The following is an 11,100-nucleotide window of genomic DNA, read 5'->3' on the forward strand; positions in this document are numbered from 1 at the left end:
GTTTGATATTTGAAATAAATAATATAAAATATAAAATTATATTTATGGAGCCCCATGTTTTTATTTTTGGTGGAGTTGGAGTTTGCACTCAGGATTCCATCCTTTGTTGGCATACTGTCTTTGGTGTTGTTCTACCACTTGAAACATCCCTGTAGCCTGATTTACTAGTAATTTTGGAGATGGAGTGTCATGTACATTTTTGCGGGGTCTGGCTTCAAACTGCAGTCCTCCAGATCTCAACCCTCCCCGTAGTTAATAATTCTGGCAAGTGCCACTCGACCCAAGCTGCATGTTAGGTTTTTAATGATTGTATGCAGGATACAGTATTTAAATCAGGTAACTAGATATATTTTGTGGAACATGCAATATGTCATATATTATTCATGTATTTTAAAACTCTTCAAAACCCTTCTTTGCCTCATGACATGAAGAGATGAGTGGGAATACTCATAGGGAATAAGGTAGATAATCTACAAAATAGCCACCAAATGTAGTTTATCCAAAATAGAAAATTTTCTTCTGTCAATCTTAAACTAAATTGCAATGGTTTAGAGTTCAGAGCTCTGTGAATTACAAACTCTATTTGATGAATGAACTAAAAAAGTTACTGTTAAGTTTTGTCCTAGAAAAAGAGTTCTTTCATGATAAACTATTCGCAATTTCTCAAGATAAAAAACACAAAGGGGTCCTAACCCTCATTTTAATCAATGGATACTACCATTATGAAACTCTTATTTGTTTTGAAATCAGTGATTACTATGAATATTGAAAAACAGTACAAACAGAGAACTTTTAATTTGTTTTAACTGAAGGTTTTAACTATGGAGCGGCTTATGAGACTTGCTGTTTATGGGTTATATCTTTAACCTTGCAGTGGCATATCCTTGTCCAAAAAATGAACCTGACACCTGAGTTATAATGAGGAAATGATTTTTCTTTAGCCAAAGGTAGATTGAAAGTAGCATTGAAGTTTCTGTAAGTATCATTTGTGTGTGTGTGTGTGTGTGTTTATGTGTGTGTATGTGTGTGTCTGTGCGTGTGAGTGAGTGTGCTGATGGGCAGGGCCTGGGTAGTAACACTGAGCTTTTTTGTTCAAGGCTAGCACTGTACCACCTGAGCCACAGCTTCACTTGTGGCTTTTTTGGTGGAAGAAAAGCTTCCAAACTACCAAGGTTAACTAAGGGTCCAAACCAGGCCAAGGGCCACCTGCACTTCCCCCCTTCTCTTCCCATAAGAAAGCACAAAGTATAAAGTTGGAACCATGACACACTAAAGAAGGATCCCCCTACAAATGAGTACCAATTCTTATCAAAACAGAATGAGACAAGATCAAGACAGAAACAGAAAAACTGAAGCCTGCTCCTTAGGCATAATGCAGAGATGTGCGACCCCAGCAGTACGCCAGACTTCATAGAGTATGAGATCCAGATGAGCAGGCCCTGAATTTAAACTTTAGTACTGTGAAAAATGAACGGAAAAAATGATTTGGTCAAAGTATATTGTACACATGTAGGAAGCACCTCAAATTGTACAATTGATGTATGCCAATAAATATACTAGAACAGGTGATTAGTAATATAAAAACATAAACTCATATCTGGCTTTCAATTGGAAACATCTATTGACAACAATATTTACAGTTTTTAGTTTGCATCACACTAATGCTGAAGAAAAGACATGAACCCTAGCTTTTAATGTTTATTCCTGTCTATGTCTGTGTCACAGAGTATTTTCCTCCAGGAGGAGCTGCTTCTGGTCATTGCTTTTGTTTATTGAATGCACATCTCCAGATATGACAGGTAACATAACCAAGGAATTTTCCTACCATCTTCCCCGTCCCATTCCCAGTGCTTGCCGTAATGTGGACAACATGGCACTCTATTTTGTTTCATTGATTCACTGAATTTTAAACAAAGTAAGAGAGCCCAAGAACATTTCATGCATGAAAAATAATATTTATTATGGATAATATATAGAGAAAGGAGTCTGAGTTGTCACATGGTAATCATTTTTTTGTTTTGTCATACTAGCATATTAGCAAATCAGCATTAGAGAATTGTTAGCATGTGGGGTGTTGAATGAGACTATTATAAAGCTCAAGGGACTATAGATGTGACAGTGCAGTGACACAGGAAACCATCCAAGATGGAGAATGGATCTTCCTTGATCTGGAGGAAAGGGGAGATGTGAGAAGAGAGGACAGGAAGCATCCCTGACAGGGGAAGTTGGTGAGTGATGGCTCAGAGGAGGGAACTGCAGATTACTGCACAGCTGGAGCCAGACAGCAGAGCTCTTCTTTACACTGGAATGAAGCGCAGCTGGTATGATGGTGGCGAGGAGATAAACACATTTAGAACAGGAGTGGTATTGAGGTCCTCTGGCTCCTCGAGAGATTTCACCTTGACATTCTGTAGAATGGTGGTCAGGAATAAAAACAGCTCCATGCTCGACAGGCCTTCTCCAACACAAATCCTTTTGCCTGAAATTTCTGTAAAAATAAGTTCAAAGGAAGAAATGACTCTTTGTATTTAAGTGTGAGAGTATGAAGCATTGTATTTGTAACTGACAAAAGATGTGTCAATATTCTGTTGAAAGATTACTGAATTCATTGCAGATGGATATGCGGAGGTACACAGGTAAGACAATTTTTCTACTAACATGTAATCTTAACTTGTACATCATTGAACTAATTTTTAATCTGAAAATAGCAGTACACACCTGTAATTCCACCACAGGAAACTAAGACAGAACAATCTTGAGTTGATAAAACATTTGAGCCACATTTTTAACATGCTGTCTTTAAAACAATCAAAGGCAAACTACACCAAACTAAATTATATTTAAAAGAAATACAGATCACCAGCTTCATGTTAACCTCTTATTAAGTATTTCTACATGATACATTCTCTTTTTAAAAATTTCTCTTCTCCCTTTCTCCCTTTCCTTATTCTTTGCGTATATAAAAACATAAACTCATATCTGGCTTTCAGTTGGAAACATCAATTGACAAGAATATTCCCAATTTTTATTTTGTGTTCACACTAATGCCAAAGTAAACACACAAACCCTAGCCTTTAATGTTTATTGCTGTCTATGTCTATGTCACAGCGTATTTTCCTCCAGGAGGAGCTGCCTCTGGACATTGCTTTTGTTCACTAAATCCACATCTCCAGATATGACAGGTGATATAGTCAAGGAGTTTTCCTACCATCTTCCCATTTCCATTCCCAGTGCTTCCTGTAATGTGGACAACATGAGACTCTATTTTGTTTCATTGCTTCACTGAATTGTCAACAATGGAGGACAGTCCAAGAATTACCCAGGCATGAAAAATAGTACTTCTTATAGATAATATACAGAGAAATGAGGGACAAAGGCTGAGCAAATGCAACAGTGGAATTCAAGAGACACTATGTTGAAAATGAACTGTATAACTTTTGGGTGGGGATGGAAGGGAAAAGCTGGGAAGGGAAAAAAAGCCAGGGAAGGAGTGACAGTGTTCAAGAAATGTACTCTACCTGACTTATGCAACTGTAACCTCTCTGAACATCGCCCTTTTAAAAAATATTTTAAAAAGAGGAATCATTACAGAGAAATTACCCTATTCAAAACATAAATGTAATTATGTCAAAACTCATACGTAAATAAAAATATAGGGTAAAGTTCCCTAATGTTATATTTTTAAAAATCTTCTAAAATCTACTTAGGATATGAAACTTGACAGTGTAATACCAAGCTTGAACATTTTTTGCCAATCACAAATAAAACCACCAACACCAGTTTTGTTTTACACCATCCTGGCTGCCAGTGCAAAAATTCAGCAAAGCAAAATTATGGACACAAGAATTGGAAAAGCCCGCAAAAAATATTAACTCAGATATTATGGAAATGCATCTGAAAGCTCCAAATATATCTATAAATAAATCATTAGCAATGAGTAATAAATTTCCTGAGCTTACATATTATAAGTTCACCAGTTGGTTAAAGGAATTATGTTTCTATATATCATGTAGAAAGTATTGCAAAGGCACCATAAAAATATGAAGAATCAAAAGGGGTAGTGGTTTCTCACATCTGTAATTCTAGCTGCTTAGGAGACTGAGATCTGAGGATCGTGGTTACAAGCCAGCCAGTTAGAAAAGTCAATGAGTCCCTTATCTGCACTTAACTACCAGAAAGCTGGATGTGGTGCTTTGGCTCAAAGTAGTAGAGCATCAGCCTTGAGCAAAAAGAAGTCAGGGACATTGCCCCAGCCCAAAGCTGAAGCCCAAGACCCTCTTCCCCCTACACCCCCAAAAAGAATACAATCAAAACAATCAGTATTTTGAAAAAGTATATGAAAATGGTCAGCAGTGGGAAATCTGAGACTCTTGGCCATGTCTCCTTCATTCTCAGTGTCTCCTCTCCCTCCTTGCATCACTGGTTTCTGCTTTGTTATGATGTGGGTGTTTTCTTAGTTGAGTTTCTAGCAGCGTCAGTGACAGTCTCAGAGAACCCCATGACTTTTCTGTCCCTGTTTCTGGAGTCCATAATTTTCTTTGTCTTGGCTTTAGCTAACTGAATGAAATATGTTATATAGTATTTTGTGAAAGAAGAGAAAATGGGGTATGACTATTGTGTCTGATGTGGAAGTCTAATTCTTCCACCTTTTCTCACCAATACATAGGTAGTGGTTACTCTTAAGAATTCTGATGCAGTCTCCATCTTCTCTTTACATATGACTTAGTTGTGTCTTTCGGGAAGTTGTGATGATCTTTCTTATCCTGGTATTCTGGAGTGGTACAACATTATAATAAGTGAATGTTCTTATTCCATCTGTTCTTCTGGGTACTTGGAGAAAATTTTCTATCAAACTGGTAAAACATGAAGGTTCTTAAAGTTGTTAAATCTGGAAGAATTTCAGGAAACAAGAGAGATAGAAAGTTGTGCATCACAAACAACAAGAGGGTTTTGCCTGACCTCTCATTTTTGTACTTCACTGACTTTACCCAAATTTTCTGAGTACAGAGTTTTCCAGGTTCAAATTTCTCTGTAGAGAGAGCCTTTCTTTTCACCTGATGAGTGGAGGTGTGGGGAGAATTTGTGCATAGAGAATCTGTTTGCTAAGTTCTTTTTCTATCTTCTTTCACACTTGCTTTTTCTAAATAGTAAACTCTATGGGAGATTGGGAGACATAGCTTGTTTTTTCTTCCTTCAGAATTTTTTCTGTTGCCACATTTAGGTGAAAACATCCTCTGTCTGGCTCCGTTATTTTTTTTTTATCACAAGTATATCTACTCTGAGGGTCAGATTTTTGGTCAACAATTCTTATCTGTTTACTATTCTCTCCTTTTTTCCCTCAGAGGACTAATTCTCATTTAAAATTATTTTATCATTATTTATAAAATCTGAACACAGTGTTTTCAAAAGTACAACTCTTTAAATATAAAATAACATTGTAAGGGATAAAAATTATGAGTGTCCTTGTAAAATTCTTTTTTTAATGTGAAAATAACATACAAATGGGTAACAAATACCTGGGCAAGATAAGCAGGGGGAACAAAAGCCGGAAGTGGCTCTGTGGCTCCAGTGGTAGAGCGCTAGCCTTGAGCTGAAGAGCTGAGGGACAGCACCCTGCTGGAATTCAGGTGCCACGACCTGATCCCGCCCCCCCAAAAAAAAATCACAAACATATTGTGATTATCATGGTCTATACAGTTTGTGAATTCTATGAGCTTTCACAATACAAATTATTTTTTCTACATCAGGTGATGTTTACCTTTCTTTCCTTTTGCTTAGTGTAAGCTGTTCCCTCTTTCCCTCTTCTTCCTTCCTTCCCATGGCTGTCTTTTGGTTGCTTAGTCCTTTTTCTTTTATGTCCGGTGCAGCTGATGGGCCCCTTTGAGTATGTTGTTCCCTTTCCCACTTATTCTGTGACCTCCTCCCGGCTTCCCTCCATTGGGTGCATATATCTACCATATATATTTTCAAAAACATGGGGTCATTTAGTAATGATACGACAAAATGAGTGGCTGTCCTTTGTTTCTCAAGTCCTGTTTACTTTGTCCTATCTTCTTGCATTTTGGTGCTAACATCCACATATCAGGGAGACTATGAGCCATTTGTCTCTTTGTTGTTGTCTTAACTCACTCAAAATAATTTCCTTTAGTTCCATCCATTTCCCTGCAAATGCCATTATTTTGTCCTTTCTAATGTCAGCTATTATTTCTTCAAGTATATTCTGCCCTTTGCCTTCTCTCTGTCTGACACTCTAGTGACAAGATATTGTTGTCATTCTGTTCTGTCATATATTTGTTGCGAGTGTCTGCTGCTAATTTTTCTCCTTTTATTTATTCTATTTTTTGTTGGCAAGCCATATATGGAATAATTTCATCCTTGTACTCCTAGGAAAAAGACAATAAACAGTCACAATTTACTTATGAAAACTTGGTAATCTGTGCTACTGATCTGTTTGCAGCTGGCACAGAGACCACAAGCATGGCCCTCAGGTACGGTCTGCTATCCTGAAGAAACACCTGCAGGTTGTAGGTACAACCACAGAATTAAATGATTTCCAGAAAACAAATGTTGCCAAGACACTGCTAGTATGCTTCATTTTATTTGTTAACAACAGCTTACTGTTTAACCATCTGTTCCACCAACTAAAGATAACTGGGAAGACAGCTGAGAGAAGGAAGGATAGCAGTGTGGTAAGAAAGGCAGGGCAATACACTCTGTTGCTGTAACTGTTTATCTTGGAAGGCGATTTTTGGCAGGAGTTGTGACAAACTGGCATGGGATCATATATTGGTCTTAATACCAAAAGCCAAGTTGAGGTTGCATATAATGGCTCACACCTATAATTCTAGTTACTAAAGACTTGGAGATCAGGAGGTTTATAGTTCAAGACCAGCCCAGGCAGAAAATTTGCAAGATGCCATCTGATGGACAGGCCATCAGATGTCATGTTACAAACCTATAATTATAGCTAACCAGATGGCTATGATGAGGAAGATGGCAGTGTTTGCCCAACTGCCAAAATTGCAAGATGCTACCTGTAAAATAAAAAGTAAATAAGAATGGGAGCCAAGGCTTGAGTGGAAGAGCAGCTGCCAAGCTATAGCAAGGCTCTGAGTTCCAAACACAGTACCACAAAAAGTAAAATTCATTTGAATAATAAGTCTATTGTGGATTGATATCTTGTTGTCAGATAATTCTAATGAAGAGAAAGAGAGGGAGACAGAGATAGGCGATGTGTGTTCCTTCAACCTCTAACAAATTTTTCTTTGGAAATAACAGATGTCAGAGAAGATAGGGTACAAGGCTGACAATGGAGGATTCCCTTCCTAGCCTTCCGCCATGTCTCCATTCATCAGGGAACTGGTTTTCCTCCACAAGGAGAGGGTAACTTAGGAGAGGACGTGAGCCTGAAACGTCCTGCACACTAGATTTTGGCTAGCAGAGAAAGTTGTACATTGGACTAAATAGGAATATTTGTGAAAGACTTACCTTCAATTTTGACAAATCATCTCTTTTTCCCTCACTCATAACTCCTGAAGGTAGCAACCAGATATATTTTTGTATAGTTTAAAAAAACAAGCAGGAATCTGTCTATATTTTTATCATCTTACTTGAAACTTTTCTCCAGGTTCCCATCAAAATTAAAGGAGTAAAGGGTACCTAACCTAGACAGGGTGCCACGGTATTTAATAACACCTTATATAACCCCTCTTCAGATCTCCTTTACAATTACATTAAAAATATAAGAATAAACAAAAAGTCAGCTGTTCTCTTCTAAAATAAAACCAAGCTCAAAAAGCAGGCCTAAAACATGTTATAATTCAGTATGTTTCAATTAAAAGAAATACAGAGGATTTTTTATTGTGAAAATACCATGCAGAGGGGTTATAATTACATGGGCAAGATAGTGAGGCCATTTCTTATCAAGCAGAGTTTTATTTTTTATTTTTTTTAATTATAATTTTTATTTTTTGTGAACACATTGTACAGAGGGGTTCCAATTACATGGGCAAAATAATGAGTACATTTCTTATCAAGCATTGCAGCCTCCTCCTTTGTTTACTCTTCACATCCCTTCCCAGCCTTCCCCCTGCCCCCCTACCAAATCCTCCCCCCCCTCCCCTCCCCGCACCCAAGTTGTAAAGTTCGTTTTCGACATGACAACTTCTACTTCTTATTGTTGCAACAGGTCCACCTGTATCTTTAAACGAATTGTTTTTCCACATCTCCTCCACAAATTATACCGACATCAAATACAGTGAAAGCAGGGGTTATACTGTGGGGGAGGGACATACAAAGCAACAAAGAAATAATCTTTTAAATGCTTTAGAAAAAAATGCATGAAAGAAAAACATTAAAATACATGTCTAAAGTTTCATTTTCCTAACATCACCATATCTGAACTTTTCTGCTTGACTCATACATATACTAGATATTGCAAATAAGGGAAACCATGGGACCTATGTTTCTTTGGGCTTGGCTTACTTCACTTAATATAATTTTTTCCAAGTCTTTCCATTTCCTAACAAATGGGGCAATGTCATTCTTTCTGATGGAGGCATAGAATTCCATTGTGTATATATACCACATTTTGTTGATCCATTCATCTACTGAGGGGCATCTGGGTTGGTTCCATATCTTAGCTATGGTAAATAATGCTGCAATAAATATAGTTGTGCTGGTAGCTTTAGTGTGGTCTTGTTTGTAAACATTTGGGTAAATGCCCAAAAGTGGGATTGCTGGGTCATAGGGGAGCTCTATGTGAAGTCTTTTGAGGAACCTCCATACTGCTTTCCAAAGTGGTTGAACAAGTTTACACTCCCACCAACAATGAAGTAAGGTTCCCTACTGTCCACATCCCCTCTAGCATCTGTTGTTGTTAGAGTTCTTGATTATAGCCATTCTAACTGGAGTGAGGTGGTATCTCAATGTTGTTTTGATTTGTATTTCTTTTATGGCTAGGGATGTTGAGCATTTCTTCATGTGTCTATTGGCCATCCTTCTTTCTTCTTCAGAGAAGCTTCTCTTTAAGTCTTTAGTCCACTTATTTATTGGGCAATTGTTTCTTTGAGGATTTGTTGTTTGGGGATTTAATTTTTTGAGTTCCAAGTATATTTTAGATATGAGACCCTTGTCCGTTGTATGGCTAGTAAAGATCTTCTCTCAATGTGTGGGCTTTCTATTGGTCTTGCTAGCTATGTCATTTGCCCTGCAGAAGCTCTGAAACTACATGCAATCCCATTTGTCCAACCTTTCTTTGATTTGTTGTGTTTCCGGGTCTCTATTCAGAAAATTTCGGCCTGAGCCAAGGAGACCTAGGTTTCTCCTATTCCATGCTGTAACTTTTTCAGAATGTCTGCTTTCACTTCGAGGTCTTTGATCCATTTGGAGTTGATTCTGGTGCAGGGTGATATATAAGGATCTAGCTTTAGTTTTCTACATGTAGTTAACCAATTTTGCCAGCACCATTTACTGAAGAGGCTGTATTTCTTCCATTCTATTGTTTTAGCTCCCTTATCGAAGATTAGATGGAGATAGTTCTTGGGTTCATTTCTGGGTTTTAAATTCTATTCCATTGGTCCTGAGGTCTGTTCTTATACCAATAACAAGCTGTTTTGATTACTATGGCTTTATAGTAGAGTTTGAAATTTGGTATTGATATTCCTCCAGCAGTGTTCTTTCCGTTGAGGAGCGTTTTTGCTATTTGGGGTCTTTTGTTGTTCCATATGAATTTTTGGATTGCCTCTTCTATTTCCTTGAAGAATGAGGTTGGAATTTTGATAGGTATTGCGTTGAGTTTGTAGATAGCCTTGAGAAGTATTGCCATTTTCAGGATGTTAATCTTTCCAATCCAGGAGCCTGGGAGGTTTTGCCATTTTTTAAGTTCTGTGTTGATTTCCTTTTTCAAGATTTTAAAGTTTTCATCATAGAGGTCCTTCAATTCTTTGGTTAATTAATTCCTAGGTATTTTATTTTCTGTGGGGCTATTACAAATGGAGTTGCTTTCCTAATTTCAGCCACACTTTTCTCATTGTTGGGATACAGAAAAGCCATTGATTTTGGGGGGTTAATTTTATAACCTGCTACTTTGCCAAAGTTTTGAATGAGCTTGAGTAATTTGGGAGTGGAGTCTATGGGATTTTTTTTTTTTTGGTCGGTCGTGGGACTTGAACTCTGGGCCTGGGCGCTGTCCCTCAGCTCTTCAGCTCAAGGCGAGCGCTCTACCACTTGAGCTACAGCGCCACTTCTGGTTTTCTGGTGGTTTACTGGAGATAGGAGTCTCACGGTCTCTCCTGCCCAGGCTGGCTTTGAACCGTGATCCTCAGATCTCAGCCTCCTGAGTAGCTAGGATTACAGGCATGAGCCACCAGCGCCCGACTTCTATGGGATTTTTTAGATATAAGATCATGTCATCTGCAAAGAGGGAGAGTTTTATTTCTTCTTTCCTTATTTGTATACCCTTTATATCTGCATCTTGTCTTATTGCTATAGCTAGACATTCTAATACTAGATTGTAGAGAAGTGGAGAGAGTGGACATCCTTGTCTTGTTCCTGAGTTAAGAGGAAATGGCTTTAGTTTTTCACCATTAAGTATAATGCTGGCTGTAGGTTTGTCATATACAGCCTTTATTGTATTGAGGAATGTTCCATGGATTCCTAATTTTTCCAAAACCTTCATCATAAAGGGGTGTTGGATCTTGTCAAGTGCTTTTTCTGCATCTTTTGAGATAACCATGTGGTTCTTATTCTTGCTCCTGTTGATGTGATGAATAATATTAATTGATTTGCGTATATTGAACCAGCTTTGCATCCCTGAAATTAATCCTGTTTGATCGTGGTGTATGATTTTTTGGATGAATTGTTGAAGTCGATTGGCCAAAATTTTGTTGAGAAGTTTTGCATCAATGTTCATCAAAGAAATGGGTCTATAGTTCTCTTTCTTTGATGAGTCCCTGCCTGGTTTTGGGATGAGGGTTATGATGGCTTCATAGAATGTGATCGGTAGTGAGCATTCTGTTTCAATTTCATTGAAGAGTTGGAGAAGTATTGGTGTAAGCTTTGCTTTGAAGGCCTTGTAAAATTCCGCTGTAAAACCATCTG

The sequence above is a fragment of the Dipodomys merriami genome, unplaced genomic scaffold (genome assembly GCF_024711535.1).
Source record: "Dipodomys merriami isolate MVZ:Mamm:240054 unplaced genomic scaffold, mDipMer1.0.p SCAF_14, whole genome shotgun sequence".
NCBI lineage: Eukaryota > Metazoa > Chordata > Mammalia > Rodentia > Heteromyidae > Dipodomys > Dipodomys merriami.